General features: G+C 33.9%; 1 protein-coding gene across 2 annotated transcripts in view; it reads left to right on the forward strand.

Annotated features, from left to right (window-relative positions):
• ITP (ion transport peptide) overlaps positions 1-11,184 on the forward strand; it is a 58,727-nt gene that overhangs the window by 21,236 nt on the left and 26,307 nt on the right. The gene's annotated exons all lie outside the window — the stretch shown is intronic.

Consider the following 11,184-nt stretch of genomic DNA (forward strand, 5'->3'; position numbering starts at 1 on the left):
AAAATGAACTTTTAATAAAAGAAATATGTGTGTAATAATAACCTAGCTTTTCAGCTCATTGTCGGTCGTGGAAATAGTATTGTGCAATATTTTTAATAAACCGAAATTCAGCGAGTCTATAATTACAAAGTACAAATAACGTACGAAACTTGATGTAATGGCTCACGTAAAATTGAACAATCGAGAGACTTGCATCAAGAAGAAAAGCATTAATATTCTCGTTAATGCAAATTAAAGGCATTACGACGAAATACGTATGTGTAGAATACAATTTGAAAAGTAAGAAAAGTTTGGTAAAACGAATGTGGCAAACGGTATTTATAAATTTCCTCGCGATTGAAGAAAAATTATTACTTTTTAATTCGAATAATCATAAATAATTAAATGTTCGTAAATATAATGTTAAAAATGAAGAAAAAGAGGAAGAAAAGGAAGGCTTTTACTATTGTATTATGAACAATGAAGCTTGAAAAATTAAAATTCTAAATAATTAACTATTAATAACTAGTGGCAAGCTATAGATAATAAAGATTTCCGGAATTTAAAAATAAATTATTTTTAAATTGACTACCATAAGGAATAATCCTTATTTTATTTATCTATTTATTTACATGTATGAAGTAATATCAATGATTTATTTTCCATATTTAAATATTTTGTCCTTTTAAACAACTAGAAATATTGTTTTTTTTTTTTTTTTTTTTTTACTATTCTTGCAATATTTATTTATTTTTGCAATATCAGATAGAATAATAAGATCCTATTCTAAAGAATGATTCAATTTGGTAATTACAAAAAATCAAAAGCATTAGGATTTGAGTGTGTATGTAGAGGAGCTACGGTCTATAGTACTTTGAATCTTAATTATCGAGGCTGATTAGCATGCTTATGCGCATTGATTTGTCTAAAATTAATTACATTATGAATAAGAATAGAAAAAATAGGTTCCAACGGACAATATTCGAGCACGTGATTTTCTTTTGGTATTCTGTCGACATAACGATTAACATATTGTAATTAGTCTTACTTAATCGCACGATAACTACGCCTTATTTTCTCTCGCTTAGAATTTCGAATCATTGATCTACATTCACAGAGAGAAAGAGAGAGAGAGAGAGAGAGAGAGAGAGAAAGATAGAGAAAGAGAGAGACGAAAGAAAGTGGCTAATGAAGCCGAGGCCGGTAAGCTACACCCTTTTTTCTTCAAAGGCGTTGAGAAAAACGAGATGGAGGATGTCGGGTCGAGCGCAAGCCCCCGCGTCTATTTTTTCTTCCTGCAAGGGCGATAGCTCGGTTATTTTTAGAACTCGGCGACCGGCGCTCACGTATCTCGGGGATGTAATTGCGCACGCTGGAATCGGCATGACGAACGACCGCAGCGGCGGGAAGAAAATTGCGCGAGAATGCGCGGGGCTCCCGGGGACAGATAAGGGTAGGGTCGGTTCGATATCCGGGCTCCTATGGGAATTCGTAGGATGACGTACGCCGCGAATGACGTGCCCAGGGACTCGATACCATTAATGTACGGGAATTATTAATTTTATCGTTTCTTGATCAAGGGGCGGGGGACAGGGGGTACGCCGCCAATTGATAATACGAAGATCGTCGTGGCTCTTAGTTTATTCAGGACTCTGATGCTTAAGGGGGAAACCAAGTAAAAATCGTGGCTTGCGACACGTAGTTTCGGTGATGTGAATTAATGTAGATTTGCCGAGATTTTCGGTGGAAAAGTGAGCCAAAGTACGAGACTTACTTCTGTAAATAAATTGAAATCAATTACACTTCACGTACTTTGTCCTTGCGCCACTAAAAATATTTGCCATTCTTGGCATCCATCGATTTGATAAAATTAATAAAATCATTTCCGATAAAATATTCATTTGACTATTGGCGTGTCGAAAGTGGATTTTTCATAAGCTACTAATATTTTTTTTCTTTGTTTACAAAAATCTTTTTTAGTTGTGAACGCATTAAGATTTCATATTAAAGACTATTTAATATCGAATAATTTATAGAACAATTTTTATTTAATTGGAATATCAATTTGAAATATCTATTGCATAATTTACAGACGTAAACTAAGTAATGTCTCTCAAAGAAAACAAATAAAAAATTCATTATTCTTCATTTAATAATTGTATTAGACCCTTTACTCTATATTACTGAAAATTCAATTCTGAATACCAGGAAGACTATTTGATTCGGTAACTATTATTACAATAGTACGTTTGTAACTTCACGAATTCATTCGATCATTTGCTATTAATCTCGAGAGTGAAATTTCAGTCCAATTGTGAAATAGTTGAATTCTATTCTCAAGTTTAGAACACGAAACTTCTATTCTTAACTTGAATATAATTTTTATTCATAAACCGATAAGAAATTTCATTTACTTCGGCATGTCGTTATCATTATTAATAAATTCTAAATAATGTGTATTCAATTAGATGTCAAAGTTATAAATGGGAAAAGATTCTTTTAAGATTAAAAAAAAAAAAAAAAAAAAAAAAAAAAAAAATTACAAAAGAAAAAGACAAATGTACAACATTAAATTTGCACGTATTTGTCATAAAAGTGTTATAATTTATTAGCAAGTTTGACCCCAAATAAAGTATAAATTTCATTAAAATATTTTATCAAATAAATAACCTCTACCTCGTAGCATTAAAAACTCTATCAGCAAATTTCTTCATTTAAATAGATAAATTCATTAATGGATGACGTATAAATTTAAATAATATGTATTTTTAGAAAAGACACTCATTGCTTAAATTTCACATACTCAAGCAGTTAAATTTAGAATAATATTACGTATCGTTATTCAAAGTTGTCAATAAGGAATGCAAAAATCTTGTCGATATAGTAACTGACTCAATCCGTAAGTTATAAATAAAACGATTATTAATGAGAAGAAACCAAGTTTTTCAATAAAAATTTTTACGCGCATTATCTCTTTCGTTGAAAAACTTGAAGCAATAATGTTAGATTGGATGAGTCATTAACGAGCGATGCTCGGAATGTATTAAAATCTCTGCGTAACTGTATAATTTCATATTTTCACCTATTACATCATTTTAATATCCAGATCAATGGAGCCGCGACAGAATACTCGGATAACATATTATCGTTGGGGTTGCGCGTCAATGGCTGTAGCGATAAAAAACTTTAAAGCGATTCGATGCGTGGGTGGCACGGCAAACGAACAAGGATAAAGACAGAAATTAGATTGAAATTCATAAGTAATGTAAGGATGGTTGCCCAGATCGAAGCAAGGGACAGTGTAATAAAATTACGCCTAGCCTCGCCTCGGCCTCGCGAAAAGAAAACTGCGCGAAAGAACTGATAAATCAGGCGAAAGGAAAGTATGGCGAAAGGCCATAGCGTGCGAGAGAAGAGAGGGTCGTTTATCTTTAGAAGCCATTGAGAGAGATTCTCTGGCCATGGCTCGAGCGCTACACTGGGACCAACGCTTACGAGAGTAAGAGAGTACCACTGGGCGTTGGAGTGGGGTGGAGTGATTCTCGCCTTAGCAGCCGATCTTTTCTGATGCAATTTGGATTGTGTTTCTCACGTTATTTCACTACTTAACATTCGAGGGCAAATTGCTCTTTTCCAAGAGTTTTCATATTCATGCCTAATATATCTTACCACCAATGACTTTACAGCCTCTTCTACTTTTCAATTAATTTGCAATTTCACAATCTCGACCTTTCGTTTCGAGGTTATTAGTTTAATCAACAACGAGATCAAAGATCTCGTTTTTTCTTTCTCTTCTTCTTCTTCTTCTTCTTCTTCTTCTTCTTGTTCTTCGAGTAAAGCTCGCGGTCAAAAATCACCATGACTTACTATGAACAGTAAGTAAACACACTCTCCAAATCTATTTTAACGCTCGGTGTAGTTTCGGATCTTATTCCATGCGAGATCAGCGAAAGAGGAGCTGCGAGCCACGTGCTCTTATCGTACTATCATAAACGCCTACCGAGTCCATAACTCTTGCGCGCTTATAGATTAAGTGAGCCTCCGGATTAAATCATGGAAAAGTGAAGATCGGGGGCAAGTATCCGATTAACAAAAAGAGGAAAAGGAGCAACACGCCCCCGATCAACGATAGGCGTCGACTTGGCACAATGGAGCGCCCGGACCTGCGTAGAAGAATCGCGGGGGTGGAGCTCCCCTGCCACCTGTAGAGCGTTTCCACCCCCGCTAAAGCGCAGCCCCTCTATTCTCTTTTGCCTTCGACAGACCATTAAAATCACGCTCGGTAATTGCGTCGACTATATAATTCACGATTCTAAAGAGGATTGCAACATTTTTGCACCGACCATTGACGCTAGTCAGCGAACTCTCCTTTCGGTTCCCTCTTACCCTTTTCTATCCAAGTAGAGCGCCTATTGACTATCAATAGATACGGATATCCGATTATTCCGAGTAGTTGAATATCAATTAACATGTTGATTTTGAGAACAATATGCATGTGCAAGAATCATTGCTCTATCCGTGTCTATCGTATCAATTAGAGAGTGAAAATTTTCGGAGACTTGTATCTTTCACTCGTTTTAATACAATTTTACTTGTCGATTTACCAGTAGCTAATATAAAAAAATTTCTCTTATTACACAGCTTTCACAACGAGAATGTACTATAATGTAAAAAAATGCATTTAATAATCCAATAATAGTATACACAGTTAAATGTTTATTATATTAATTAAAAGGCACTTAAAAATAACGCAAGATATATGTGTAAGAACAATCGTAAAAATAAAAACTTAGTTATATATTTCCGTATGATGCAAATGCCTGTATTATTTATTCGAGTTGAATCAAGCTCTTTTCCTCCTTTTCTGAGCAGTTATTTCGTCAAGGTAATGTCACGTGATAAATGTTCTTTTTTGCTCTTCCTCTCGCAGCTTTAAGAAATTCGAGGTTACGCATTTACGTATCAATAAATACGATCGTCACTCATTTTCAATGATATTGACATTACTTATAGGCTCAATGAAGAAATGGATAATATTGCGCGTCTGTATATTATACTTAAGGTGGTATTTCGTTGGCGAAAAGCAAAAGCAAAAGCAAAAGCAAAAGCAAAAGCAAAAAAAAAAAAAATGATGTCTAGGGAATAAGAGCGTTGTTATGCAAGTTTATAATCAACGATAAACACGGGGAATTATGCAATATAACACTTTTCGATTAGAGTCAGAAAATTCATTTATTGATCGTCTAATCTAAACACGTTTCTACATTTTCTAGGTTAATTATACTAATTTATAACCATGGCTATTAAGCCATTTATCACCTCCATGGAATCGACAATATTCCGATGAAATATTTCGCTTTAATAACAATTAGACTTCATTATGATAATCTCATCAACAGCTCTCCTTTGCATATGATATTTTCTAATATATTTAAATTACACATCAGATTCAATTCAATTGGCAGAATAGAGCATTGATTCGTAAATTTGAGAGACGCTCCACCTAAACTCAATTCTCATTATATTTTTGTCTCGACGATTGAGATCTAAAATCTAATAATCAGGCAATACTGATAGAGAACACGAATAGAGTGAAAATATGACAGTTCCTAATTCTTGATAATCTTTATCTCGCCTACGCTTATTCCACTAATACACTTTAAGCTAATTCATAATAATAATTGATATTGGCCTTTTCCACGTGTACACGAGAGTTCGTATATTATTGCATAACGAGCGTCACAGTCGGGAAAACGTTGCCGAAGAAAAAGACGAGGATGAAAAAAATCTGTGAGCACTCGTATGCCTATATGTCAAAAGTTGGAACACGTGCCGCGAAATACGAGAAGCCGCAAAACGGTTTCAGGAAAAACGATAAGGCGAGACCTAAGGGTGAAGTAAAAGTGATCGGTGAATCAGCCGATGTTCTGGTACTTTCGAGACATTTTCGCTATCCACTTCGAATACAACACTCTATAATTATAGTTTTTTATTATTTTTTTATTATTATTATTATTTTTTTATTGATAATAAAAAAAAAGAATATGATAAATACGACATATTATTCCAATATAATTTTCACTAAATACAATTTCTAACTATAATACTATGTTTATAAAATGATTAATGACCATTAAGTTTCCAAAAAATATATTAAAAATTTCATTTCTTTCAAATTTAAATTACAGTCAATTACTGTCAGTTTTATTTGGTGTCATACCTTTTTTTTTCTTACTTTTTTTTTCCACGCAATAAGTTAATTTGTCAATAAATATACGTGTTCATATATCTAATAGTTTTTACTTAATGCGTCATTTACACATTAAAAATACATTTTTAAGATAACGTATAGTAAAATAATAAATCATGCCCAAATCATCGCACTATATCTGCCATTAATTGTATAAATAATCGGATGTCAGGGATTTTTTGTTTACGTAGAATCGTATAATCCAATGAAATAATTTGCTTGAACTATTTTTAAATTAAAATACATAAAGCCTGTGTAAACTATAAAGTAAGCATAAGCATATCATTTGTGAAAATAGAACGTAAGATTAAGAAATTTAATTGCGGTTAATAATATTATCATTTTACTTTAGAATCGCACAAAGTCAAAAAAGCTGAAAATCATCGGTAGAAAAAGTATGGAGGTTATCGTTTAAAAAAAAAAAAAAAAAAAAACGCACACACACACACGCACACACAGAGAGATAAAGCGAGCAACATTGTACCATTTGTGGTTTAACCGAAGATAATTAAAAAAAAAAAAAATACAGTTCATTACTTAACGTACCGTTTTTGTTGGCAGATTGTCATTTAGATGTGTTTGAAGTCGATTGAAAAATATTAATATTAGAAATCACTCGAACTATTTTATAATGAGGTAAATTTTTAAATCGTATGTTTACGTTACTTAATTTTATGGCGAGATTGTACTTTATCGGAGAGTAAATAGAAATTCTCAAAAACGCATAAAACAAAAAAGCCAAACAATAACTTTAATTCAAATCAAGACTTTTTAATTTTGGTGATTTATAAATGCGCGTTTCTTATCAAATATCAATATAGATACAAAAGCAATTTTTCTAATGCGAAGAGGAAACTTTTGCCTCTGAAAGTAACAAGGCCGTTTGAGCAACGGAATCCTTTCTTAACTAAAGTCCCCGGGTATCGTTAGACTAGAGCAGAATGAATTTTGTAAGTAAGCTAGACTTCAATTTATTTTAAATGCACAATATTCTAAAGTTTATATAAATGTATCGTTTATAAATTTAATTGCAATGAAAGAATCCCTGTTCCGTGTAGTATAATTAGTGCATGTAATTAGTGCACGTAGTGCGAGCTCTGAGCCAAAACGCTATTCTAAATATGTAAACACTTTGACCTGTTTGTTCACCAGTCAAGTTCTTACATTCATTAAATTAAAAAAAAAAATAATAATAAATAACTTCCCGAGCACTTGCAGGAAATTAACCTTTTGCCACAAATGAATTCACTGTCAAGCGGCGATATTTTTTATCTCGCATAAAATTCCTTTTGCGTGCCCTTGCTAATTTTCCTTGAAAATTCTACCCATGATAAATTCTATATACTTTACAGTATAAAGAGAATTTCCGTAGGTGGACCTTATTTCTGCAAAAAACCAGAATTATTTTGAGAGTGTAAACACAACAGTTGATGTCACTTTCATTTGCCCTCGTCGAGTCGAGCATTTTTCTCATGCCCTTTCAGCTCGTGGACGCCTCCTCGAATCATGGTCCCAAGATTAAAAAGAGAGTATGTGCACGGTATTTATCGCCTCTCTCTCTCTCTCTCTCTCTCTCTCTCTCTCTCTCTATGTATCTCATGAGTCGTGCAACAACGTCGTGACCGCGATCAAGGCAGTTCTTCTTCCTCCACAGTTTTATTTCTTCCTCTTCTTCTTCTTCTTCTTCTTCTTCTTCTACTTCTTCCACTCGATTCCTTCACTTTTTTAGATCGAGTTGGCCGTGTGCCGCACTCGGATCATGAACCGGCCCAAGGACGCCGATATAACGCTTCCTTGAACCTACCGCTGGTTATTGAGGGATTAGTCCTTAAGCCGATGTGTGACGCCTACGAGGCGCCACAACTTCCATCTTAATTGCGCATTCTTTTACACTGGCGGCCAAAGAATTTTTTAATAATCTCCGCGAGTGCTTATTGAGTCGAAAGCGCAGCTACGTCACATTTGCCGATTATGCGTGGAAAAAAGTACTTTTTATTTTTGGGATAATGAAAAAATTACGTGAATTACTTAATTATTTATTCATAGATTTGATGCAAATTGCACTTGTAATACGAGCTCTATGCATTCTAAACATTATTGAAAAGTAACATTCCAATCAACGTAATTTGACAAGTAAAATGCTTATTCATCATGACTTATTAATTGTGATATTTTATTTATTATATTAACAAATAATATATTTTTTCACTAATCTAAACTCACTATTTGGAAGCTATAGAGCGCAAATGTTGTGTGCTAAATAGTCAACTGCTAACCTTAATTCGACTAAACTTGCAATTTAATCTTGAAGAACATTAAATGTGAGTAGTATTCTGATAAGAGTATAGTAAATCATTAAATTGCAATAAGATTTTACACTATTCATCGCGATTCACGATTACATATAAACGTATAGTCTTTCGGTTTTATCCAATTATCTGACAAAACGTGTTGATTGCTCAGTGGGATTATGCGCATAAAGTAGGTGACCATTACATCACGACAAAGCTCATATTCAGATAAATGTTCCATATTTCAATTTATATTTATTCAATACGATAATAGTTAGTGTTTGATATATAATTATCAATCGCAAATCAACAGTTGTTTTACGTATCGAATGATTTTTTTTTTTTGTTTTTTTTTTTGTTTTTTAGTTTTTTTTCTTTACAACAATGCATCCGACAATTAACGATATACGGCTTATAAAAAACTTACGTTAATAAATTGCATTGATTGTAGAGCTTTGAAGATGATGGCATAATTTTATTTATATGAATTTGTATTTTACAAAGTCCATAACTTATCTAACATTATAAACGTACAACTCACTTTTTCAAATAACATGACTTCGTACCATTACAAGGTTCAATAGCTTCTGTGATGCGAAAGTCAAAATTTTGTTGAACAAAGAAAAACTAAAGAGCAACAGCAAAAAAAAAAACATATAGAGCCACAGGACTTTGAGTTTAAACGTATGGAATTTTACCTCGAAAATAAGGACGACGACAAAACAAAGCCCAAAGAAAGAAGAAGAGAAAAAGTATTATAAACTCAATTTCGAACAATAGCATTTTCGCATCGGCTTCAATTCGAGTTATTTAGTCGGTAAAATATAGTAGTGGTATTTTTTAAAGGTCGACTTTATCGAGGCCATTGGTTTCACGCTTGAGAATTGCCAGTACGTTTGTTCACACTAAATAAATCAGCACCGCGGAATAGAAATGAAAATTACGTCAGTTACGAGTGTCTAGATTATTTACAGAAGAGTATTGAGATGTACGTTTGCTTAACCCTCGAAGAGAGCATCGCGATATTTAAGATTAAACGCATGTAGGTGAAACGGTTCCGAGGACAAAGCCAGTGGCACAAAAAATCGGACGTGCATAGAGATTCATATATTCTGAGCCGATATTTTCACACGCCGTGGAATCGTGAAGAATGAAAATCTGATGAAGAATGATATTTCTGACCTATTCGCGAAAGCGACCAGCACTGTGTATTATTTCCGCGAGAATCTTTGCTTCTCTAACTTCTACTAAATGCAAGCGCGCACTCGTTCGTTATTACAATCTCTAATAAACTGGAAAATTTAGGTTAGTGAAAACACGATTTCACTGAAGTTACTATAAAAAAAAAAAAAAAAAAAAAAAAAAAAAAAAAAAAAAAAAAAAAAAAAAAAAAAAAAAAAAGGGAAAAAAAATTTAAAATAAAATAAAAAATATCAAAAAAAATCAAAAAAAAAAAAAAAAAAAAAAAAAAAAGAAGGGTGCAATGATTATAAGTAGTAGCATCACAGTAGCATCCCCGACAGTTTTTAAATTGTTTAAACTTGTATACTTTTCAAACTTTTCAACGTTCTGCAATTACTAATGGTTTGTAAGGAGAGATAAATAAGGAAAAAATAAATTTTAAACCAAAACCTTGTCGATTAATTAAAAAAATTTCATATGTCAGAACAGTTACATAAGGCAATTTTTAAGCCATTTAATCCGCCATAAAACTTCATTCCCAATAAATAAATTGAAAATCGAAAGAAGTAAACATGAAAATAATTATTCTTATCTTTATAGACTGATAGGATTTAAAGCGTTTCCAAGAAATGCCGATGATTCGGAAGATAAACCGTTATACCGATACAGTTAATGACGATTGAATTCGTTATCGAAAATTCGCCAACATCGTTATTTCAGATCCTGTGAATATTCCAATTTATCGCGAAGCTAGCAAATATTGCAATAAGCCCCTTTACTATCCTTGGTAAATATTAAAATGATTATTTCAAGCGCGACTATATTGCTTATGTATGCGGAATACTATGTGAGCCCATTGGATAAGTTAGGCGACTAGTTTTTTCTTAACAATTGGGCTTCTTTTAAAAAATTGTAGTTTCGCGAAGTATATTTCGAACCCCAAAACACTCGGAAGTCGTGAAAGGAAAATGGAAAAACAGGCGACGCCGCTTAAGAGCACCGCCACGTTCCTGTGAACAGGTGTGGGTACCCACGCAAGAAGCTCGCCTTCTTGAGCAAGAGAGAGAGAGAGACAACAGAGAGAGAACAGAGAGAGAGAGAGAGAGAGAGAGAGAGAGAGAGAACGAGAGATAGAGCGAGAGAGGCGCAGGACGCCAAGCTGTCTGCCGTTTGCTCGGGACTCGCTCCGCTCGCCTGCACGAGTTCTCCGCGAGAGACGAAGATAGGAATATACGGAGGTTCATTCGTCTTCACGTGTCAGGCATGGTTTTATAAAGATTGCGCTAGTTATCACCTCGCACATCCTCTGGGAAAGGATGTCCAAGACCAGTTGCGGCTTCGTCCTTTCGCGCTTTTACGTAACGTCGACCAAATTACAAAAGTATGGTCGATTGACCGGTACAGCACCTTCTAAACGTGGTAGAGAGATATAGAGTGAAAGAGGCCGATGCTTAAAATGCTTCCCCCCCCCCCCCCCCCCCC

The sequence above is a fragment of the Ceratosolen solmsi genome, unplaced genomic scaffold, assembly GCF_000503995.2.
Source record: "Ceratosolen solmsi marchali unplaced genomic scaffold, CerSol_1.0 scaffold6, whole genome shotgun sequence".
Lineage (NCBI taxonomy): Eukaryota > Metazoa > Arthropoda > Insecta > Hymenoptera > Agaonidae > Ceratosolen > Ceratosolen solmsi.